Here is a 26,645-nt window from a genome sequence, read left to right on the forward strand (position 1 = left end):
CAATCTCTGCACCTTGCTTGAGCAATACAGTAGATCTGGCATTGATGGCAAAGGCATAGTGAGCCAGCCCTGAGGGTATGAGAGAGGGTGGATTGGCCCTGTACCTCACAGGTTGTGACACATGGGAGAATGAGCCCTGTGCATTGACTGGGCAGCACAGTGGAGCTGGCTCTGGAGGCACAGGTGTAGGTGAGCCAGTATGAGGGCTGAGAGCAAGGAGAACTTACCCTACCTCCAACATTGGGTCAGCATTGGGTGGCCTAGCTAAAGGAGGGCTGGAGAGCTCACACTGGTGGTGTGGATAAAACATAGCTGGTGTGCTGACCACTTAGGCCTAGATCCAAAGCTGCAGAATCTACACAGAGCAACAACAGAATAGCAGGGAGGAATCCCCATGAGGACACAAAATTGATGATGTTACAAAGCTAAAGATCTTGAACCAGACCAATAATTCATTGAAAGAAACATTTGCAAGTGAAGATAGACAATGGGATATACTGTCGGACACACTGTGACACATTGCAGATTCTACAATGAGATATTTGCCATGCTTTGGTTGTTGTTGTCATTGTTGGGGGAAGTTGTAAGGGCAAAGGGCTATAGAGAGATGAGTGGACTGGGTTGCATGATGTTAAACTTACAAAGAATCAATACAAAGGGGTTGGTTGGTTGGTTGGTTGGTTGGTTGGTTTCTTGTAACATTTATTATTGGGCTTGGGCACATTCATTTCCCAGTCTGAGTAGCCTCCAGGTATGGTGTCATTCTTCAAGCTACTGGCCAAAGTATAGACAGCTTACAAAGGGGAAAGTGAGCTGCTAACCACCAAGAAACTAAACAATCTAATCAAAAAAAAAAATGAGGTATTGTAGCCGCCCGCGGCCACAAGTCAACTGGATTCACCTGAAAGGGGGGCTGGGAATGAAGGGGGAAGGAGGGCGAGAAGAGATGAGGCCAAGACAAAGTTCTCTGATCAAGGCCCAAAGCTTTAATGTTCGGCTCTCAATTTAAAGGGGAAGACCCAACCCACAACCCCTCCTGGTTCCAGATGGGTGGGATAGTCCATAGTCCATTCCAGGTCACGGCCGGAGATGTCTCAGGGCAAGCCCAGGGGCAGTTCCGCTTCTGTGTTCCGGGCAGCCAAGGTGGGTAACTCCACCTAGATCCCGTCACTTGACCTTGTTGTGGTAACCAAGGTCTCTTCAGGCTTGCTCATGGTGGGGGGGAAGGTACAAGGTATAGAACTAAACCACCGAGAATTCACAACAGAGGAATCTCAAACGGCTAAGAGGCAGCTAAAGAAATGTTCAAAGTCCTTAGTGATTCGAGAAACACAAATCAAAATGACCCTGAGATTCCACCTCACACCAATCAGAATGGCTAAGATCAAAACCTCGGGTGATAACACATGTTGGCAAGGATGTGGAGGAAGAGAAATACTCCTCCATTGCTGATAGAATTGTAAGCTGGTACAACCACTCTGGAAAGCAATCTGGAGGTTCCTCAGAAATTGTAAATAAATGTACCTAAAGACCAAGCAATACCATTCTAGGGAATATAGCTAAAAGATGCCCCACCATGCCACAGGGGCACATGCTTCACTATGTTCATAGTGGCCTTATTTGTAATATCCAGAAACTGGAAACAACCCAGATGTTCCACAACAGAAGAATGGATACAGAAAATGTGGTTCATTTACACAATGGAATATTACTCAGCTATTAAGAATAAGGACATCCTGAGTTTTGCAGGCAAATGGATGGAACTAGAAAATATCATTCTGAGTGAGGTAACTCAGACCCAAAAGGATATACATGGTATGTACTCACTAATAAGTGGATATTAGCCACAAACAAAAGTAGAGAATACCCAAGATACAGTCCACAGAACTCAAGAAGCTCAACAAGTTGAAGGGCCCAAGTGAGGATACCTCAGTCCCACTGTGGAGGGAGAAGAAAGCAATCACAATTAGGAGGGAGGGAGGGGCCTGGGAGGGAAAGTGGATGGAGGAGGGGGAGGGAGGAGAGGGGAACCTGATCCAGTATTGGATGAGGGAAAAGGACTGAAGCCCTCAGGGCCAGCAGAAACAATGGGAACAGGCAACCTAGGGGGGTAGGAGGTTGGGGGGACCCTCGAGAATGCTCTAGAGACCCGGAAGATGAGAGACTCTCAGGACTCAAAGGGAGGGACCTTACAGGAAACGCTTGACAGTAGAGAGAGGGAACTTATAGAGCCCACCTCCAGCAGGAAGACAGGGCATCAAGTGAGGGATGGGGCTGCCATCCTATAGTCAAAACTTTGACCCATAATTGTTCTTATTTGAAAGAATTACATGGATGCCTGAGGGAAAGAAGGTCCAGTGACAGGCCCAAAGTGGGATGCAGCTCAAGGGGAGGTTCCAAGTTCCTGACACTATTACTGAGGCTGTAGAGCACTCACATAAAGGAACCTATCATGACTGCCCTCCAGAAGACCCAACAAGCAGCTGAAAGAGTAAGATGCAGATATTTGCACCCAACCAATAGACAGAAGCTGCTGACTCCTGTGGTTGAATTAGGGAAGAGCTGAAAGAAGCTGAGAAGGAGGGCAACCCTCTAAGAGAACCAGGAGTCTCAATTAATCTGGACCGCCGAGATCTCTCAAACACTGGACCACTAAAGAGGCAGCATATACCAGCTGATATGAGGCCCCCAACACATATAGGGCAGAGGACTGCTGGGTCTGTGTTCAGAGATGAAGAAAAGAACAAAGAACATGCATGTTAATAAGAATATTTGGAGAGGAACTGTCTGCATAGACATACTGAGTACTTAGAAATTCAGTGATGTGGAGAGAAATGTGTAGGTCTAGGGCCTAGATACAGTTTATTCAAGGCTATCTTTAGGCCCTAAATATTTGTTCCTTGTTAACCTATGTGTCAGAGCTAACACCCTTTGACTAGCAAATAAAAAGCCTTTGGAATCCATTAATAAACTCAAGGTCCACCAATCAAAATGTTCTCAGCTAGTGCCTAAGCCCTCAGCAGAGATCTCTCTGTTTATAACCTGCCTTCTGGAGACATTTACCAAGGTGTTTGAAAAGTGTCTTCATTTAATCCTTTCTTTTTTTCCATTAACATACAAACTTTAAGAAACATGGAATGTGGAAAAGTCTGTCTGTGCTCCTGAACCACAATAACTTGTATTTGGGACCAGAATACACTGCCTTAAATCCCTTTGGGAATGAGAGTGGTGTTTTTACATTGACACAGGTTAGCAATGATTCAGTAGGCAAGCAACTAAATTAGACAGGCAAAGTGCTGACTGTGCTGAATGGAGGGTAAGAGAGAGGTGAGAGTGAAACAGAGACACAGAAGCAAATGGATTAATAACTAGCTAGGAAGACTTCGCCAAGGCACCAGGATAGAGTTACAAGGTCAGAAGAATGGAGCATCCTAGAGTAGAGGAGAGGACAGTATAATATCAGGAAATTTTATCTTGCTGAATATATATATATTTACTACTTATCAAATATATATATCTGCATTAATCTGTATACATATAAGACATTTTATAAGTATGATATGGGAAATAACAGAAATCCTTGATCCCATTCAAGTGGCATTCACTAATGGTGACAAGGCACACAGGCAGATGCCATGCTTCTAATAACAGCTCCTTATACTTCTTCCCGAATACCTCCTTAGAAGGGCTTGTTTCTTGCATGGAGGAAAACACAAAATGGGTGAAAAGTATCACAAAGAGATCTGGGAGTGGAAGATAGCCCTGATGGTGAGTGAGTGTGTTAATTTATTTGAACAATGAAGCAACAATTTTGAGATACGTTGTGCATAATTATTCAAAAAGTTTCCAATTGGATTGAAGCCTCTCGGGAAGTAAATTGCTAAGCTGGGCACTGGCTTGTCCTTTTGCCTAACCTCACACTCATTTTACATCTCGTGGAGCTCCAAGGGGAACCTCCCAAAGAAACATGACTCCTTGAGTTATTATTTGAGAAAATTCTAGATAGAGATTGCACATAAAAGGGAGTAAACAAAAGTAATTTACTAGATAGTCTTACTGATTATGATGTTTAACATAATTACTATTTATAAGTAGTGACTCATTTGATCATTACCTCTTCAAACCAGTTGCCTTTCTCTAAAGTTTTTCCTGCATGTCCTCCAAAAATAAAAAGACATTCTTGATGATATTTTTTGGATGTCAGGCTGAGTGGAGGGGTCCCATCTTCACTCAAAATATCAGTATCAGTTGTGGTTTCTGACATTATAGAGTTGTTTTACACAAAGACATAAATGTTCATACAGGATTTCCAAAGTTAAATAAAACTTCACAATTTGATAAGTAGTAAATTATATTCTAATAAAAATGATTATTACTTATTTTTTCTTAAGGATGAGTCAATTATTTTTCATGTTTCTTAAAAAAAATTATTGGGCTTACATGTAAAAATTTTTAGATTACAATAGTGAAACCAGAAATAAAATGTGATGATTTTTAAAAAATCTATTCAATAACCATTTTATTTGTTTCTGAAATTGTATATTATGGAAAATGTCAACTTTACTTTTACCAAAAGGTTTTTTGTTTGTTTGTATTGTTTTGTTTTGTTTTGTTTTGTTTTGTTTTGTTTTTCAAGACAGGGTTTCTCTGTGTAGCCCTGGGTGGGTGTCCTGGAACTCACTCTGTAGACCAGGCTGGCCTCGAACTCAGAAATCCACCTGCCTCTGCCTCCCCAGTGCTGGGATTAAAGGCATGTGCCACCACTGCCCAGCTTACCAAAGGTTTTAAGTATTTATATCTATTTGTATGAAAAATGATTGACCATACAACTACTAAGACTTCGATTACTTTAACTTACAGTTATTTGTCCACACAGGATAGGATTAACTATCGTGTAGGCATTGATGATATAAATTTAAACATCTTCATCTCAACTGTTTTTTTTAAACCTTACAATAGTCCATAATTTTATCTTGATTGGGTTCATTAGGATTTCCATTGCCATGTATAAATTATTTAATATAACACAACTCTATGGCATGTTAAATTATATTCTTTTTCAATGTTCATTTTCTACCAGAAAATTTTAAAGGCATCCTTGTAGGTGCACAAAATGTTAAAGGAAAGTGTATGAGAATTAATGGACAATTGTGATCTTTTTATATATTACAATGTTGGTCTTTCAATACATTATAGTACCACCAAGATAAATCATCTTTATTTTCCATGCATCCAAATTTTGAACACTTTCCAAAAATTAGGAGCCAAGATGTGAGAAACCAGAACATTTCTGAGATTTTGAGAAAATTCTATGATATTTTAAATCTATTAATTTACTGATGAGTACACTCACAGACATTAATAGATATTGTTTTGTAATCAAATTATGTACTTTTTCTGCATAGATTTTCATTTGTCAGATGTAGTTTATGATTTATTCTTAATGTACTTAAAAAAACAATAAAGATAATTTGTTCTCTCATACAATCAACTTAAAAATCATTATAATCAAAGATGATATAAGATGCACATTTTGAAATTGAAAACATAGTATAGGAGACAAAATAAAGATCCCAACGAAGTTTGTGCAAAAAAATTGGAAACAGATGAGAATGACCTCTTGACCTTTCAAAACAACAATTCCTTTTCAATATCATTTTACAGAGGGAGTATCATTTTCAGGCAAGTATTTCTGTATAGGCAAGATTGACTAAGAGCATTTGACTTCTGTTTCTCATAAAACATCCTTCTCAAATAAGTATTTGACAAATGGAACATGTTGAAACAAAGAGTGGAAAAGTCACTTATTCTTTTAGAAATAAGGACTGGGTATTATCCAATGAATAATCTGCTATGCAATAAAAACATACGTTTTTATTATATGTTATAAGCTTGCATTATTATTTCAATGACTAAAGTTTGATATTAAAATATAACTGTATCATTTCCCTTTTTGATTTATTCCCTTCAAACTCTCCATAGACCTACCCATCCTTACTTTCTCTCAAATTCATGGCCTCTTTTACTCAACAAAACATTTGAAAGTACACTTCATTCCAGGAAACTGTAAAAGTTCTGTGGCTATTAGGAGCACAAACAGCTGACATGTCAGCATTGCTAAAATGAACACTGGTTAATGTATGTATAAATATATAAATCGTGTGTGTGTGTGTGTGTGTGTGTGTGTGTGTGTATGTATGTGTGGTGTGGTGTGGTTTGGTGTGTTCATGTCCCAGTAAAAGAGAGATTGATTAAACCAAGATAATGAAACTTAGGGAAAGGTGAACAAGGAATAGAGGGGAATTCCAAGCAAATATATTTGTTAATAAAATAATATCCTGTCAAGTTGAAAAAGTAGTCCTGTCCATTCTATTCTAATAATTTAATGCTTATACATTTCTATAGGTTGTCATTTTATAGTTTTGATTTGTATTAAAATATGTTTGGGCACTATATTTTGATTATATTCTTTCACCTCCCATGACTCCTTCAGATCTTTCCTACCCACATAACTTCGTGAGTTTTTCTTTATCAAAAATAAAAAAAAAAAAATCAAAACAGACAAACTAAAAGCAATCCACTTCCTCTGGCAGTTCAATATTCTTCCTCTACTACATTGGTCTCTAATCCTTGAGGAGAGGAGTTTGATAAACATATACTATTTAGAGCTGAGTATTCCAAAGCCTCTACTCTCTATACACCATCCAGTTGTGGGTCTCGGTGTTAAATACAATCTCCTGAAACAAGCTGAGTGATGGCCTGATCTATGAATATAACATGTTATTAGAAGTCATTTTATTCCTGTGTTCTTTTAGCAAAATAAGAGTCTTCGTTTTTCTCCTGAAGTCCATGACCTACATAGTCATGGCTCTCGGCCACTTTAGTAATGTCAGGTATGGTGAGTTCCACCTTATGGAGTGGGTCTTAAATCCAATCAAAAGTGGTTGATTCCTCCCATATTTGTGCTACTGTTGGACCAGTGTGTCTTTCAGGACAGTTGTCATTGAGGGCCAATAAGTTTGTTGATAGTTGATGCTAAAGATTCTTTACAGCTCCAGGCAAATGCAAACTATCTTCCAGCACCACGAACACTTGTCAGGACAAATGAAGCTGCCTATTGGGTCACTAGTACAATTTCTCCATATTTAATGACATACATAAATTGTGTCTTCAGTAACAGGGCTTTGCCATCAGGTTATGGAAAGTTACCAATAGCTTTAGAATTAGCCTTTGATATTTTCTGGGAGAGTCTCTTTGGTGAAAAAAAAAATCAGCAAGATGTAATCTATTTCTGATACTGGAGGTTTTACTTTGTAGCATAAGGTGTTATCACCTTCATTATATGATGGTTCCAAGTAATCTTTTATATATATTATAAGGCTTCTATGAAGTAATTTCCATATGATTTTTAAAAACCCCTTTAGTGTTAGTTTTGTGTATTTTTATTGGTTTAATTATTTTAATTTACCATTGTTAATAAAAGAAATCACATCAAATCTTAAACACTTATTACTCAATTGCATATATTAAATAACTAATCACTTGTTTGCTGATCTGAATTCCAAAGTACAGATATGTAATTATACACTTGGTTTTATTTATTTATATTATTTTCATGCCAGAACGCACTCCGTCACTAGCTATAACTTTATAATGTAATTTAATTCCCAGTAGGAAAATATCCACCAAACTCATGAATGTTAAATACTGTTTTTCTTTTAGATAAACTTAATTATCAGACTTTCAGATTCTACAAACTATTTTTCCAGGATCAATACTGTAATTTTATACTAAACTTAAACACCAGCCTGAAATCGAATGTCATGATGATGATGCTGTTGATAACAATGACAATGATGATATCGTGTATTCCTATATTTGGAGGACTTAGATTCACATACTCACTTATATTTCTTGTTTCCAAATTAGTTGGTACCTGTGAAAAATACAGGGACCTTTCTACCTGTACACTGTATGTGCACACACTGGAACATGTATATACAGGCACATACTTGATAAAAATAGCAGCACTTGTAAAAAATTGGAAATGAATAGCATGCTTGCCTCATCTTCCTAGGAAAGCATTTAAAACCTGTACTTTTAGGCATGTGGCTGCTTTTTATTACTTTAGAATTATTCTGAATCCTCTCCTAAATCTGAACTTCTTATCTTTTCCTAGAACTCCATTATTTGGCTTTCTTCCTCTCCTCTTCTTTTTCTGTGATAGGTAATCTCTTATTTGTATTCCATTATTTCTATTATTCAAACTTTGGAATAGAACCTCCGTGTCTATCAGCTTTTCCCTTGCATGGCTCATCTTTGTCCTTCATCTTCTGCTTCGCTCTTGAGTAGTCTTCAACTATGTCACTTCTGCTAACCAGTGTGTTCACTAGGGTTCATTTGATTACAGTGATCACGTATTTATTTAGCACTGTGTATGCCTATAGTTTACAAATGGTACCCGTTTAAGTATCGCAATCCACATTAATCAGATAAGTGATCTGTGTTAACTATTGTCCTTTGGCAATATTTTTTTTTATTCTTTGTGTTTAGGTATATGGTTGCTCATGTTGTCTGGTGTTGTGTTGTTTTATAATTACACATTTAGTTCTTGTTTGCCTGGTCATAACTGCAGCAGAAAGCCTAGGTCACGTGTCCCACAGATAAGTGTTTATTTTTTTCTTCACTGGGGGTAACCATACTTACTTCATCCTGTTTTTGAGGAAAGGCTGAGCACTAATTTGTGGAACACATTTTATCAAAACCTTTCACTTCAGAGAATTTTTTCTTATTTATGGTCTAAATTGAAGAAAGCATTTTTCTTATTGCTCTATCCCCCTTATTGCTCTATAATTGTTTGGAATTCATGTCAGCTGCAATCTGATATTCTCTGCATTAAAGACTGTAATACATGAGCTAAGGCTAGGTACCCACAGAGGGGTGGAATTAGCCACACAGTTGACTCAGTAATCTAAACACAAGCCTCAAAATTGAAATCTCTCCAAAAAACAGTTTTTACTCAGTTCTATTTTCAGATCTGTTCTTTTCTGCATTTCAAGCCTTCTCTCCACGTGTCAATTTTGTTCTTTTACATCACCAAGGCTGAATGCATTTTCCATTTGATATTTTATATTTTTCTGTGTTTATGTAGCCACTTTGTGTCACTGAAGTTTACATCCAATGTATAATTCCAAGTAAATATAAAACATTTTTAACATTAAATTTTTTTACGATAATGGTACACTTATACTTAATTGATTTAAACTTACCACATAGATACTTTCTGTTTTTCTCAATATAATCAAACTAATTAAGTACATCAGTCATGATTCAGTGAAAATCTGAAAGCTAGCTCTACATTAGCCATTATCAAAATGTTATCATGGAACCCTAAGGTAAGTAATGATTCTGAGATTGTGTATGTAAGAGCAAAAACTTTGAGTCTCCAAAATGATACACTCAGGTTTGCACAGCTTAGTGAAGGAGCATTTTCCAAATAACCAATAGATGATGTTATGAGATTATACGCAGGCAAGACAAGGAAAATGACAATGCAACTTGATGTGCCAGTTTGGATGGAGACAATTTCAAAAGGTCTAACTTCTGGATGAAGACTTACAGACAATTAAAAGCTGCTGAGGAGAATCGGGGTTCTCTAAGGATGAGCTGACTGATAGTATACAACATCCAAAGTGGGCAGCCCTACACTCATGCACATGAGCAACAGTAAGTGGACTAACTCAACAGGTTGTATATATTAGTGTGCACGCACACACACACATGCATATCCTCTGATTCAAAGAGTTTTCCCACCACTCCCCCAATATAAAGAACTATATGCCATTTACCTAGCTCTAAAAGAAGCCAAGGCCCCCTTTAACCTCTTTCAGACAGCATATATGTTGTCAATTTGCTCTCCTGGCTGTCAAGATCATTTGTCAAACTAGATGTCAACCCACTTTTCCCTCTACTCATACAGGTCTCTGCCCTCCTACAGGAAAGAGCCTCCCCCATCTATATCCAGCACATCCGGTCTCACAGTCCCCTGCCAGGTCCTATATCTGAGGGAAATGCACTTGCTTACCAAACTACCTCAACAGGGACATTCATAGCTTCCACTGAGCAAGCAGACCAATTTCATTCATGCACACACACAAATCTAAAGGGGCTTCATGCTCGCTTCCCCCACATTCCCCTTGCTCAGATCTAAAGGATAATAAAAACATGTGCCTCTTGTGCATCCCTCATTACCACCCCAGCTTTACAAACCATGGGCACCAATCCCCGAGGCCTCAAATCCAATGCCTTATGGCAAATTGATGTAACCCACATTCTCCAATTCAGTAGACAAAAGTATGTTTTTGTCACTCTAGATACATACTCACATTTTATATGAGCTACAGTCCAGACAGGTGAAAACTCAAAAAGGTCAATTTAACATATGCTCTCTTCCTTTCCCATCATGGGCATTCCTCAACAGATAAAAACTGATAATGGCCCTGCCTTCACTAGCTATCAATTTAAAATCTTCTGCACATGCTGGGAAATTGCCCATCATATGGGAATTTTCCACAACCCTCAGGGCCAAGGAATAATAGAAAGAACACATCAGACCCTGAAGACCCAACTCTTGAATCAAAAAAACAACTATTTATCCCGCTAATATACAATTAGTGATGGCCCTGACTACTCTAAACATATTTAACATAAACAAAAACTCCAAACACCCTCCTATTTCCCTCCATTGGCACACACCAAAATTAGCTCCCCCTATCCTAGTATGATGGTGAGATCGTTTGGACGGAATTTGGAAAGGACCAGACCCGCTCCTTACAGCCGAGAGGGGTTTTGTTTGTGTTTTTTCCACAAGACCAGCCTAAGCCTATCTGGGTCCCTGCCAGAAATGTCTGACACCACCCCACCAACCAAGAAGATAAACTGCCTATCACTGACAGATCAAGAACCAAGGAGGGGGAAGAGAAGGGGAGAAGACACCACACCCAGAGGAACAGCAGGATCTCCTGGAAGCACATCCATGACCTGGTGATGGCTGTCCAGGCCATGTGCCCTCCACAGGCCCCCCTCCTCTATTCTCTTGGATGTATTTTTATCATCTTTCATGTTAACTCTGCTACCACCCATCCTCTCCCTAGCCTTCCTAACACCTACCACTGGAGATTCTATGCTAGGGAAACCTACAGTGGACACAACAAAATTATAGGAACGCAGGACTGCCCAATTGAAGGATCTACAAGCTACACTCTCCTGGCTACAGTATATCCAATGTGCAGCAGACCTTCCCCTGACAACCCATCCCAATTCCTCTCAATGCTTTTTCTGTGCCTCTCTCTCCCAACCATTAATAATAGCCATTCCCATTAACTTTTCCCTTTACAACTGCCATTGACCCCTGCCCACAAGGAAAGCACAGGACATCCCTCTCTTTGATCTAGTCCTACCTCTTTGCCTTGTTTGGACTTGTTAACTGCTGAACGGGGTGGGGGGCGGGGAACTTGTGCTTTGCTGCGGGAGGAATGTTGCTTCTATGTCAATGAATCTTGGCTGGTAGAACAAGATGTACAAATTCTCAAAAAGCTCCAGGGGAACCTCTGGGCTCGCTAGACTTCAAACACCCCTACCCATTGCTACTCTAAGGCCTTAGTAGCTTGGATTCTTCTCCTCCTTGGCCTCATACTAGCCATTGGAGCCTTGCTTTTCTTGGCACCCTGCCTCATTCAGTTTCTAAAGCAGAAGATGAGTAGCATTGCAAAGGTAACTACCAATCAGGTCTTGGTTCACTATCAAACTGTTCCCAACATAGAAGTTATTCGGATGACACTTCTCCTTTGTAAAAAAAAAAAAAAAAAAAAAAAAAGGGGGGGGAGTTGTGAGGCAGTGGGTTGTGAGAGACAATGGGGTACCCAGTTGAATCTGCTTCTAACCCCAGAGACACTAAAGGGATGGTAGGGGTTGGCAGAACTCCTAGGCCTCCTGGGCCTCCTAGGCCTCCTGGGCCTCCTGGTTCTTCTCACGTAGCTTCAGCCTTCCACAGCCCCTCCCACAGAGAGGTAGGTCTACAGCCATCAGAAATATAGAAACAGTGCCTCAGACTCTCCCATATGTAGATGAGCTATCTTCAAGCTCTCAGACCAATCCAAAAGGTTATCTGCTACTAAACCCTAACCCACAGCAAAACCGTATACAAGAACCCTATTTGGAGAAGTGAAGTGTGTGTAAGAATCACCCCATTGTCTGAGAGTTTCTGTCACAAGAGCTGCAACACTTGGGAAGAGATCTGCTCAGGACCCTCCCCTCTTTGCTAGCTAGCTAGCTTCTCACAGGCTCCACCCTGACCGACTCAGCATAGAGCAACAGGTGCAGCACCTGGGAGTAACTGGGTTGTAACAGCAGAGACACGTCTCAGATGGGGGGGGGCAGAGGCAGCAGAGATGATTCCCCCATCCTGCTCGCACTTGACCCCCTACACCCGGCTGGGCTGGAGATCTTTGTGGGAAGCCTTCCGGTACTGGGATATATATATATATATATATAATATATATATATATATATATATATATATATATATATATAATATATATATATATATATATATATTATATATATATATATATATATTAATATATATATATAATTTAAAGAATTAGAGGTCATTAATTTGAGGAGTAGAAGAGAGTCATGTTGATACGCAAAAGGAAATTGATGTAAATATGGTGTTTATACAAGAAACGCTCAACAATACATTTAAAACACTATAATAAGTATATGCCTTATTCAAAGAAATAGATATATTGCTTCTACATTTTGACTATTATGAAAAATTCTGTAATGAATTTAAGAATGTAGACATCTCATCAACTTACTGCTTTCAATTCCTTTGGATAGACACTGATCTCAAATACACAAGTTAGATGAATTCTATTGTACTATCAGACAAAGACTGTAAATAATAATAATGTTCTGCATATTTCAAAATAGCTATGCAATAGGATTTAAATTGCACTCTCCACAAAGAAATGAGAGTGTTTTTTGAAAGAGCAGTCATACAAGTAAACCTGATTGGATTATTCCAAACTGTATACATGCATTGAGACATCATATAGTACTTCATAAATAAATAGAAGTTTATTTGTGAAATACTCAATTTAAGTAAATTAAAATATGAAAATATTAGTAGTGAAGTTATATACAACAGTGTGAAATATTGCTTCATATACCAGAAGGTTTTATGCTGCAAGTTGCCATTTAAGAGCCAGTATCTAGTATTTTCATGTGATATAAAAAAGATAGTTGGAATTTCATGAAATCAGCAATAAAATAACCTTTCTAATAAAATTTTTAATAAAATCTTATCCATGTGACCATATTCACATCATTTAGCTTATCACAAACAGTATGTTAAATCATAGCAAGTACAAATACAACCATACAAATTCAATTATTTCTGTTAAGTCAAAACCAAAAATGGTACATAAATAGTGCCACTGTCATCACTGCTGTTTTTACTTTGGAAAACTTATTTTTCACACAATATATTTTAACATATAATTGATTATTATTTTAACCAAAATAGTAAATCTGAAAGTCATCAGAATTAGTCTCTATATAAGAAGAATAAGTGCTAAGATACATGATTCATACAACCATGATCTCCTTAAGACCTTGAGTAGTTTTGTAGAGTTTAAATGTACCCTGAAACATAGAAAAATTTAAGAGTTTCTGCTGTTACAAAAGAAAATAACTACTAAAAAGTATATGTAGGCTCTTAGATGTAATACATTATTAAGTAAAAACTATAGTACTAGTTTGGGCTACCCCACTTAAGTTACTGATCAGAGAATCCCCCACCCAAATATAAACAATTGCCACTGATGCTTATTGTCCACCAAAAGTAGATGGTAAGACTACAGATGGGTAAGATTCTGCACAGAGCCTTACCGCCCTAAGACAGAAGTGCATTGTTTTTGATAATGCATATTCCACAATGGATAAGGAAGGCATTCTTGTCAGAATGACCTCAGACAGGCTCAGTCTTGTTTATGAAATAAAAAAAGGGAAGAGGCAGAGAGCTTTTGGAGCTGTTTTGCAAGAATCTGACATGGGCCGAGGACAAGGAAGTGGGTTTCAGGCATGAATCTAACCTTAGGCTAGAACAAAGTAATTTCAGGAAGAAATTTAAATCTTAGGCTAGAACAATAAATTAATTTCAAGCAGGAATCTAAATCTTAGGCTAGAACAAGGAAGTAGGCTTCAGACATGAAAGTGACTTTGGGCTAGGACAGGGAAGTAGGCTCAGATATTTTGGTCATCCTAATAAACCCTTAAAAACAGTGATCAGGAAAGTGATCACACAACTTTGTTTATTGCCTTGTTTGTTCTTTGACTATTTGTGTTTATTATCTTGCTTGTTCCTTGACTATTTACATCTATTGTATTGCTAGTTCCTCAACCTAGAACTGACCTTAATACTTGCATGTAATTAAAATGGTATAAAAGCAAAAAGGAGGAGGGGTGAATGGGATAGGAGGCTTCAGGGGTTGGGAATGGGAAAAGGGAATGACATCTGAAATGTAAATAAATAAAAGAAAAGACTCTATTGCTAAAGAGGCTACATGGGTTGGTCACTAGCATAAAACAGTCAAGCTGAAACTGAGCTGGAAGCTTTCTTCCTACTGGCTGGCTTTATACTGATGGAAGTTGCTATCCAAACTTTAGGGTCAGAAATGTCATCCATAGTCTTAATAACACCAAGGACCCTATATACAACACTACTGAACTCACTCTAGTCATACTGGCAGGTGCAATCGTTTGTTATATGAGTAATCATTGGCTTCCTGAGTGGATTTGGTATCTAATCAAGAAGAGGTGATTCCAATCTGGTTCTGTAAACCTAGTCATATATCTGAGACTGGGGAAGTCATAGGCTCTAGTGTGGATGATAATTCTGTCTGTTGAAAAATAAACATGATATATCTATCAAGTTGCTGTCTAGATAATTGTGTTTATTACATAGGCTAGTGATCTGTATACTTTGATCAGAGAAGCTTCTTTTGCAATGATCAGTAATGACTGCAGAGACTCATAACTGGTCAGGATACTGAAGATAAATGACTATTGAGTGCCCAAACATAAAAAGAAAACTATCTATGTCAACCGGTACAGGGATCAGGAAATATCACCAAAAAAGGGGTGGAAATCATATATGAGATGGAGGAAGGTAGGGAAAATGATGGGAAGTGCTTCCTTCTGGTCATGAGGTGTCTACTGTACTTATGCTCTCAGACCATTTGTGATTACTGTTTATCACCACAAAACTGGGCCTATCAACATTCTCTCTTGGAATAGAGAGTCTCATATGGTCCCACCCTTTCCTGAGTATGTAATATTCAGTTAATGGTTAGTGGAGTAAGGGAAAGATGTAAGATTCTAATAAGGTACCCATGTTCCTGTATGCAAACTCTTATGCATGCTTCAACCCCAATGAAATACATTGGGTCACAAAAATAAGACATGATGGCTGGAAAGAAGAAGGGAACTGATAGAAATAGGACATGGACCAGAGAGACTAACAGGAGTAAATATGATCAAATTACATTATATACATATTTGAAAATGCCATAATGGAACTCTGTATTGTGCATACTTAATATAATCTAATGAAAAATTTTAAATGTTCATAAGGGATCTCAAATTTTGTTGCCATAAGCAGTATAAAATGGTTTCATGTGCTCCACTATGTTCATAGCTGCCTTATTTAAAATAACCAGAAGCTGGAAAGAACACAGATGTCATTCAACAGAGGAATGGATACAGAAAATGTGGTATATTTACACAATGGCTATTAAAAACAGTGAACTCATGAAATTCTCGGGCAAATGGATGGAACTAGAAAATATCATCCTGAGTAAGGTAATTCAGTCACAAAAGAACACACATGGTATGTACTCACTGATAAGTGGATATTAGCCTAAAAGAATGGGAATACCCAAGATACAATTCACAAACCACATGAAGCTCAAGAAGGAAGACCAAAGTGTGGATGTTTCAGTCCTTCTTAGAAGGGAGAACAAAATACCCAAGGGAGCAAATACAGAGACTATGTGAAGCAAAGACTGAAATAAAGGCCATCCAGAGACTGGCCCATCTGGGGCTCCATCCCATATACAGACACCAAACCCAGACACTATTGCAGATGCCAAGAAGTGCTTGCTGACAGGATCCTGATATAGCTGTCTCCTAAGAGGCTCTGTCAGAGCCTGGCAAATGCAGAGGGGGATGCTCACAGTCAACCATTGGACTGAGCATGGGTCTCCAATGGAGGAGTTAGAAAAAGGACTAAAGGAGCTTAAGGGGTTTATAACCCATAAAAATCACAACAATATCAACCAACCAGAGCCCACAGAGCTCACAGGAACTAAACCACCAACCAAAGAGTACACATGAAAGATCCCATGGCTCCAGCTATTTATGTAACAGAGGATGGCCTTGTCAGACATCAATGGGAGGAGAAGCCCTTGGACCTGGGACGGCTCCATGACCCAGTGTAGGGGAATTCGAAAGTGGGAAGGCAGGAATAGGTAGGCGGGAGGTGGGGGGTGAATACCCTCATAGAAGCAGGGGGAGGGAGAATGGCATAGGGGGGGTTCCGGCAGGGAAACTGGGAAAGGGGAAATAAATGTAAATGTAAATAAATGTAAATGTAAATAAATAAAATATCTAATAAAAATAAAATTAAATTTAAAATTTTTTTTAAAAGTTTCATTTCTCCATGCCTTCATTGATGTTTGGAGAACTGGGAAGTCTTGTTTTTATTTTCAATATGATGTATTAAAACTGATATCTAATTACTTTACTTTTTCTTTCCCTGACTGGAACTCAAAAGGGTTTTTAAACAAGGATATAAAGCATGGTCCAAGTTTTAATGACCCAGTTAGCAATATGAATGTCATACACAGGCTATTTGGCCTCTCAAAATGTAGAGGATCTTCCTTCCACCATTTCATATACCAAAACTCAGCACAATTTTTCCAAACTATGCAGTAATAAAGAATTTTGGATGAGAGCAGGGAGTTTGTAAATGTGCCTTAGTCTGATTAGATTATGCAGAATCCAGTTTTCCCTAAGCAGCTGGATACTGCAAGACTAGCTGCATGTTTCACTGAAGGATGTTTTGGGTTGTCTCTGAGAATTAAGTAGGTCACACCACATTGCTAAGAAAGCAATGTGTCAAAAATAAAACATGGATTGTTGAGATCGGAATCCGGTTTCTAGTTTCATTTCTTAATTCTTGAAAACAAATACTAAGAAAAAAAAGCAATCAGATAGCAATTTAAACTTGTTCAAATTGGGTTGAATATGTTTTAATATGGGAAAATAATAAGTCTTAGAATAAAATGTTAGTTTGGATTTAAATAAAAATGTTTAAGATAGAAGTCTACTACTGGGGTTGCCATCCCACAGTCAAAAACTCTGACCCAGAATTGATCCTGTCTAAAAGTTATGCTAGGTCAAAAATGGAGAAGAGACCGAGGGAAAGGAGGTTCAGTAAATGGTGGGATTCATCAAGAGGAGGCTCCAAGGCCTGACACTGTTACTGATGCTATGGTGTGCTTACAGACAAGAGCCTAGCATGGCTGCTCCTCTGAAAGGCCCAACAAGAAGCTAACTGAGACAGATGCAGATAACGTACAGCCAACCAATGAACAGAGGCTGGTGACCCCCATGGTTGAATTAGGGAAAAGCTGGAAGAAGCTGAGGAGGAGGGCCACATATAGGAAGACAAACAGTCTCAACTAACCTGGCCCACTGAAATCTCTCAGACACTGAGCCACCAACCAGGCAGCATACACTAGCTGGTTCAAAGCCCCTGACACATTTACAGCAGAGGTCTGTCAGGTCTGGCCTCAGTGAGGGAAGATGAACCTAAATCTGGAAAGACTTGAGGCCCCAGGGACTAGGGAGGACTGGTGGCATAGGGTGGGATGGGGTGGATTGGAGTGGAGTGGGGTGAGTGGGTGAAGTGGGGTTGGTGGGTGGGTATATCCTCTTGAAGACAATGGGGAAGAGAAATGGGATGAGGAACTGTCAGAGGGCAGACAGGTAGCAGGACTGTAAAAAATTAAAGATGTAAGTAAAGAGAGGTTGGACAGATGACCAGTTGCTCAGTAGTTAGGAGTACATACTGTTCTTGTGAAGTATCTGAGTTTTTTCCCAGTGCCCAAGTCAGGTGAACATAACCACCTAGAAACAGAAGACTGAATAGCTCTGATCCCAGTGGACATGTACATGCACCTGAATACACACACACACACACGAGAGAGAGAGAGAGAGAGAGAGAGAGAGAGAGAGAGAGAGAGAGAGAGACAGAGACAGACAGACAGAGACAGACAGACAGACAGACAGACAGAGAAACACACAGACATACAGTCAGAGACAGACACAAAAAACACAGCTTGCAATAGATGAGAAAAAGTACAAACTTTTGTAAGAAAGTTGCAAGCCGATAAATGAAAGGTAAAATTCAGTGTCATATAAATTATGCCATGACAATAAAACTTACTGAAAGTGATTGGTGGAAGATTAAAAGATGAAGCAACTAAGTCTGATGGTTAATCTCAGTTGCCAACTTGATTGGACCTAGGATCAGGGACTTACCTCTGAGTAAGACTGTGATAGCAATTCTAGCCAGAATTGATTGAGGGACACTTACCCTCCAACAGACTCCATGCAGTCAGTTCCTTCCATCTGCAGGATCCTAGGAAACATTGGCGTTGATTTGCCTGTGCTCCTTCATTCCTTGTTGGTGTGTGCATCCACTATATTGCTGCCACTTACACTGGATGCTAGTTTATTTAGCCTTCCAAAATAAGCTGTAAGTCAGCCGCTCTCCAGGAATTGTTCATACCTTCAGTGGCAAATTGAAGTCTCTGGGGCATTTAGCCCTGAAACATTAAGGAGTTACTAAGTTCTCCATCTATCCAGTATACAGATAACCACTATTGAACTATTAGATCATACTGTGTGAGACAAGCTACTAAGTAACCTTTAAATACTTATGCATTCTATTGTTGATTTTTCTCTAGAGAATTTTAACTAATATAATAAACTATTAAAAATTATAAGAAACTAAGTATGCAGTATGAATATGAAATCTGATATTAAAATACAAATGCTATATTTATCTTTTGTGAATTTTAATAGTAAATGATAAGTTTGACCAATAAATGAATTCACACGACATGTATGTGTAAGTATATGTATATCATAGACAACATAACTTTTGAAGATAATTATTTTTATGAACATTAAAACTAACTTAAATAATTGTCTAAATTGGCCAGATATTAAGAAAGCAGAGACTTTTTTTTTCTCTTAGCTTAAACCTTCTATCAATGCCCTTGAATGCTCTGGCTTACCATACTGGTTATAAGGACTGTATCTGTTCAGTTCCAGACACCATGATGCCAAATTCTCTCAAGAGTTGCCAACTGCTCAACACCAAAATGCTGAAACATTTAACATTAACTCACCTAAGTAAATAAAGAAATATTGACAAAGAACTCTGCTCCTTGTTTTCATTATCACACTTTTCTGCCTTAACTGCTTCCCAAACACAGAATGTCACAATTAACCAAACTCAAATTTCTAGCCACCTCCAGCAGTCATTATTGCACCCATTAAGTTCATCCACAACAGGGGCATAATTTCTATGGAACATGTAACATATCCAAGAGATGAAGGAGCAAGCTCAGCATTAAAAGTACAAGTTGATATTTTATGTCAACTCAACCAGTGAACGACTACATTTCCTTGTATAAAAACAAATATAGAGCTGGCAAGATGGCTCAGCAGGTAAAGAACTTGTCTGACAAGCCCGAAAACCTCAGTTGATCTCTAGGATTCACATTATGAAAAGACAGAAGTAATTCCTGAAAGTTGTCCTCTGGCTTTAATACATACCATTGTGGTACACACAACCCTCCCCCCAAAGTATTAGATAGATAGATAGATAGATAGATAGATAGATAGATAGATAGATAGATAGATAAACAAACAAATAAATAAATGTTTAATAATATATTTATTTTCTACTCTATAATGGTGTACATGAGATTTGATTCCACAAACATTATAAAATAATTCCTGAATTAGTTTTAAAAGCCAAAATATCTGGAAATTACTCATTTAATTATATGATAGTTGAAATATATTATCAAAAGATAGCCCTAAAACAATTATATTTTATTTTCTATCAACCACAAGAAATAACCAATAGCTATTATAAGAGTTCATTTAGCTTTTTAATAACCCATAAAAAGTTGAATCATTATTGCATTGGCTAAAATGTAGACAGTGCTATTTTTAAAGTACTTAACATGTTAATTCTCTACAATTAAGATTAACAGAAGTCTGTGATGAGATCATAGACACCCCATCTGTGTCCCAGAGCCAAGCTTTTCTCCTTCTGTTTCTGTGCATCTTTGGTTGTGTTCTACCCATGGAGAAGCCCCCTGCAACGCAGAAGATAGGGATTTAACTGATTAAGCCCTGTCAAAGACTGAGTATCTATGTGTTCCAATTATGTCAGTGTCCACTGGATCTAACAGCCCAGAATTAAGACTAGACTTGTATCTTCGTTTTCCAGTAATAACGCAAATAGACTTTAAGAGGCAAACATTTGTGTGACATACTATTGGATATCACACACACACACAAATGTTCAAATGTTCAAATGAGCATAAGGGGTTTGGAAGAAACACCTCTAAAAACTATTTTAAGCTTCAAAAATATTATTTAGGAATGTAGTTGATACTATAAATATATAGTTTCATGCATATAGTATATACAGTATCATGCATCAATGAATTTATATTTAAAATAGATCTAATAGAAATTAAATATGCTCTTATCTCTCTTTCTCTCTTTTCCTCTCCCCTTCTCTGTGCCCTGTCTTTCTCTGCCTCTACTCCCTTAACAACCCCCTTCTCATGCCCTAAATAAACTTTATTTAAAAAAAAATAAATAAGGTAGCTAGAACTTGCAAAATCTATTGTATGCTTAAAATTAATTTAGCCCCCATTAATTGTGCCCTAAAATACGATTTAAGTGTCCAAAGATATGATAAAAAGAAAGAAAGAAATTAAATGAATCTGCAGCACTAAAGAAATATATTGCTGAGGATGAAGTACTTTCTGAGACAGGTGAACAGAAAAGGTCAACTTCTTGCATACAAACAGTCAGAGCTTTGCATATGCCATGGAGCTGCATAAACAGAGAGAAACTTAAGAGTAACAACCAGAAATGCTGAGTCATCCATCTCAGATGCAATGATTTGAGTTATTGAAACAATGAGTGGTCCATAGAAATCAATGCAAAGCTTATTATGTTGCAGTATTTTCCAGGAATTCATATACACTAAAATAAATGCTAAATATAATACAACATTTTTCCTAACTAGAGAGTAGGACCATGTAATATGTAAGATAGAAAAGGAATAGCATTCTATTTAAATTTCTATCACACCAACAGATAAAGTTAAAACACTATTCAGCAGTATGTCATAATAAAATCCCCAGCTTTACATTCATAATGGCCTAATAGTTTCCACTGGTCCTAAGTGTTTACACACACTATCTCACCTAGACTCCATTAAGTAAATGCTGGAAAGAGAATTAGGATTGTGCACGTTGGGAATTCTGGGGTCTAAATGAACCTGGTAAATCCTCAAAATGAAGACTTTTTATTAATATGCTAAATCTTTGAGATGTCTGCAGTCTAGGAATGGACACTCACTGACAGTCAAAATTCACACACACACACACACACTGAATCCTGCTCAAAAGAATTCATGAATGTTCATACTTACTATTAAGAAAAAACAAAAATAATTCTAAACTGCAGAAGGAACCTTATTAAGTATCAATACAAACGTGAGTATAACCCAAATGTGAATATTTCACAAGAATTTTGAGTAAGCTTCAATGCACATGCGCCTAATTAATACGTCCAAGAATAAATAAAATCAATAACATACAACCAAATGTTGAGAACTGCTCTACCCCACGTTTGGGGTCCAAAATGTCTTGGACCGTTCTGTCAATGTTGGAACCCACACTGCCAAAAGCCTTGGGGACTAACTTGTTAGCCCGCACTGCCCCAAGCTGCTCCAGTCCGCGGGTCGGGGTTCAGCAAGAGAGAAACTGAGGACGGACTCTCTGGAGGAATGGAGACCAGACAGAGTGTGATTCAATCCCGTTTATTCTTCAGTCTCTCTTCTTCTCTCCAAGTCCCTAGTTCCTAGTCCCTAATGCCTCCAAGTTCCAAGTTACTTCTTCCAAGTGCTAAGTGCCTAATGTCTAATAATTCTTTCTTCTGAGTTCTCTAGTCCAAGTGTCTTCTTACCTCATGCCTAATTACTAACTCTAAGTTGTACTGTGAGTTGTACTCTCTAGCCTAATTCCTAGTTCCAAGTTGTACTCTAACCTAATTCCTAGTTTTAAGTTGTACTAAACTCTTCTGTCTGCCTCTCATCTTTTATATGCCTCACTTCTAAGCCACGCCCTTAAGTCACACCCTTAGGTCTTACCTCTAAATCTGATCTCTAAGTCGCACCCTTAAGTCTCAGCTCTAAATCACAGCTTTAAGTCTCACACACCCAGGGGAAAATCCTGGGTATCTAAAGCAAGATGTTATCAGAGTGTGCTCAGCTGTGGTAGGCTATTGTAACAAGTCTCTTGTCAGGGTATATGGCTCAAGATGGCTGCAAGGATCATAGCCGCCTTCTGTATGCTCCCCACAACCAAAAGCTAAACTGGTCTTTTAAATAAAGCATACACTGTTAAAGGATCTAGTTATTGATGGCAAACTCCTATTGGGAAAGATACTACATATTTTGGTCACAGGGTATAGAGAAATCAAACTGTTACTTGTTGACCTTGAAGTTTCCTTCCTGATACCCAGCCTTGAGAGTGCCAAATCATAGTATATAGGCATCTTCAGAAGAAAATCTTATCAATGGTCTTAAGCATCTGTGAAGTCTGTGAGCTACAATAAAGACCAGCCTAGCAAAATATGCTTATTAGTACAATAGTAGCATGAATTTCTTGAAAAATAACCTACAGCTATATAATTGAACCTAAGGCCTGTTTCATGGGATGGAACTCAAGCACTGTAAACCCGGCAACCAAACCCTGACTGGAGAATTTGTGGGCTCTAGGAGAGAACCTACCACTATTGTTTTGCAAAATTGATGTAGTACCAAAGTGCCTTCTAAATACTTACCTTTACAGCCATAGATTTGTTTGGCTTTTAGTCCTCCTTGGAGAAGTTTCCCTTTGTAGTAGACAGCACTTTCTATAGAAACTCATGTTTCGTCTAAGTGTAAAGAATAAGTGAGGAGGGCATGCTCAGTTTTCAATGGGACTATATCGACCCTCCCCTCAAGACTAGGGAATATCACAGAAAAGGAAGTGGAAAGACTAGAACAGCCAGCTGTTAAGAGAGCACTACTGAGCAATTGTCTTCAGGTCATGACAAGACTACTGTACTCATGAAGTCACTGAAGCTTCTATTGTATCCAAAAGATATGGTCCCTGTCAATATCCCCTTGCCTGGGGGATTATTGATAATTAATTGTGACTGGGGAGAGAGGTATCACTTCCTCTATTGGTGTTGATATTGATTAGTTGCCATGCTTCAGTAATTGACCTCTTTCTCATGATTTTACTGCAGTTAGGTTTAAACTCAGTGGGTCTCACACACATAAAAAAGATATGAAAGTAGGAAGGCAACTGGGAAAGTAGAAGAGGGGTTTTGGTAGAAGAATCAGGGATGAGATATGGAAACAGAGTAAGAAGAGTCAGGATTCATTATGCTTGTGTGGGAAAATGTCAAAGAATAAAAACATTTTAAAACTATTTATTGCAGAGTTATGGAGTTCAGTGACAATGGATACATCTACAAAACAACTTCTGCACCTAAGACTCACTGAACATTGGAGAAGAGGGGATGGAGAGTCTGTAAGAGCCAGAGGATTAGGAAGTTTGAGTTTGACTGTCTCCTAGTAAGATCAGAAGCTACACCCCTATGGTAATACCAACATGACTGCCTGAACATGAGTTGAACAGAGATGACAGCAACAGACATGCTAAAGTGAATGGAAAAACTGCTAGGCTCCATCAATCAGCCCATGTTCACAAAAGTTCTTTGGTGTGTTTTGCTCTATAAAGTAATAACAAGCAATGATCAGCAAAGAAGGCAAGGCAAACCAATGCTACAGAGTTGTCTGCAAAGACTAGAAAAGCAAAGCAAAATGAACCACTGCCATGGTCTCATCAGTGAAGACCAGTGTCGAAGTCCAACAATGACCCTTGTCAGCTCAGCTCAAGAATCACCAGCATTGCAAGGTAAACAAATGTGATAGCATTGTCCACTGTCTGTTGGGTTATACTTATACTTTTTCAAAACATCTCCTGTTCTCTCAAGCATCCACTCCAGCAAACATCTCATTCTCTTTTACCAGGTCACTTCCAGAAAAACACCATGCATCTGTTCTTACCAAAACATTCTCTCACATGTCTGTTTCAGCAAAATATCCTCTCATAAGGCAGTTTCCATTAAAAAAAAATCACATGACACACTGAGTCTCTAAAGAAACAAAAAATTTTCATTTCAACATAGAATGTGTCTCAGACCACTGAAGTGTCCCTCAGGTCCTAGCCAGATAGCCTTTTCTATCTTGGCAACAGACAACATCATTATAACCTGTCCTCGATCTTAATGAATCATTCTGAACTCCCTTTCTTAGAACAGCAGAAAATAAATCTGTTTTAAAGGATGTGGGTGACTCTGTCATGCATATTCAGATAACTTTGATGTTCTTGTTTGCCACAAGGGCCACAGCAGATATCCTAATCCATGGAGCAAAACCCATGACAGTTAATTCCTTGGATCAATTTCCAGGTTTGGGAAGCCATAAGGGTCATTTTAGAACCCTGCCTATCATAATCACAATGACAGTTTTTAAAAACTAACAATAAAAAAAGCCCTAACGTCCTTATTCATTTTCCCAGCCCTTTAACACAAGTAACCTTATTTTCTTATGTGTTGTTTTAATAATAAGCCAATCTTTTAAAACATTCACATGTGTAGGTGTATTTATATAGCCATTTTTAACGATTCTTCTTTAATTTTTCTTGTTGCGATTTGATTATAAACAAGCAACTTCAAATAGTTTGAGTTTTAAAGTTTAGATCTACAGTCTGAATGTGTAAAAACTAATACAGCTCTTTGTTTTGAATCAATCTTTTCTACACTCGACCATGAAAACATGGCTATCACTGACTTTTAAAAAAGCCTTTTTGTTTTTTTTTTGTTTTTTTGTTTTTTTTTTCTGTATATCTGTGAGTCTGCAGAATTCTTGCCTGAGCTATATTTAAGAAACATGTACAGATGTCAATTTTAAACTGTTACACTAATACATCTTCTGTATACATTAGCATCAATAGATATAAAGACATGCTGCACCCTGCCTTTTTGCTTAAGAACATTATATAAGACACTTTAGCAAACTCACTTCTTGCCTTCATCTATGGCTCTCACACTTCCCACTCTCAACCCTGAGTCATATTCATTTCTATACTAATCTTTTAACTGTGAAGTAATTTATTTGAACTGACATTCAGGTACTTCATGTGACATCATAGTTTTAATTTTTAAAAAAAAAAAAAAAAAGATCTGCAGATGATCATAGTCTATACCTTAAAACTCTACGTAGCAGGATCCCCTACATTTCACTTTTATTTGTATTCTCTGCTCTAATAAAACAACATTCTCTCTCTGAAAGTATTAGTTGAACTGGAGTTTCATACATTTTGTGACTGTAATAGAATTACAATTCTCAAGGAAAAGTCCTAGATCCCATGGCAATCATCAAGAAGATGAAGCAGTGAAATCACTCCTGACTAAATGACCTCTACAAGCATTGTCAGGAGTTGGATTAGTAATGTGTTCACTGATTCCTTGCTTTCAAAGTCAACTGGAATGGCCAGCTCAAATCATAACAGCATGTGTGCTGAAGATGGTAAGGCTTTTGTGAGGACTAGCTAAGATAATATCTAAAACAATATCCGATCCTTCTAATCTATTATACAGCTCAGGAAACACACACACACAAGTAAAGCTAGACAGAGTCATTAAAATTCTTACTTGATAGAAGAAATTTAGGCTACAGATGCTTCCTGGCTGGGTGTAAGCACAGTGAGGTGAAAGGATTAGTGTTTTCATCCTGCAAACAGCTGTAGAGCACTGTGGGGCATGTTTCTATTTACATAAAGATTAGTTTAGTTATTCTAGAAACCTTGGCAGGGGTACCACAGGAGTGAGAAATCCAAGAAACTCATGACTAGGAAGGAGAAAGATGCTTTTATGTATCAGTTAAAAAACAAATCAAGTTTCCCAAGCTTGTGAAACTTGACTTAAGACTTTTCTGGGGACATAGACTCTACAGAAACGCACAGTGTGAGAAGAGAAGTCCAGACTTTTTAGTCTGAGAAACAGAGTATTACTCTCAGCGTGTATCCACATAAACAAACTCTTTAACTTTATGGAAAATAAAAGCAATATATGGA

At 38.0% G+C, this 26,645-nt stretch overlaps 1 long non-coding RNA gene across 7 annotated transcripts in view; it reads right to left on the reverse strand.

Moving 5' to 3' along the window:
• LOC143435076 (uncharacterized) overlaps positions 1-26,320 on the reverse strand; it is a 41,399-nt gene extending 15,079 nt beyond the window's left edge. The window contains exons 1-3 of one of the 7 annotated variants that reach the window (XR_013105055.1): positions 26,224-26,306; positions 19,434-19,523; positions 18,728-18,959 (exon numbers count right to left, since the gene is read on the reverse strand). This is a non-coding gene — a long non-coding RNA (uncharacterized LOC143435076). Of the gene's footprint in view, positions 1-18,727; positions 18,960-19,433; positions 19,524-26,223 lie in introns of all 7 variants that reach the window. The other 6 variants (XR_013105054.1, XR_013105049.1, XR_013105050.1 and 3 more) reach the window with 6 other exon arrangements.
• Positions 26,321-26,645: the final 325 nt, after the last annotated feature.

The sequence above is a fragment of the Arvicanthis niloticus genome, chromosome 19 (genome assembly GCF_011762505.2).
Source record: "Arvicanthis niloticus isolate mArvNil1 chromosome 19, mArvNil1.pat.X, whole genome shotgun sequence".
NCBI lineage: Eukaryota > Metazoa > Chordata > Mammalia > Rodentia > Muridae > Arvicanthis > Arvicanthis niloticus.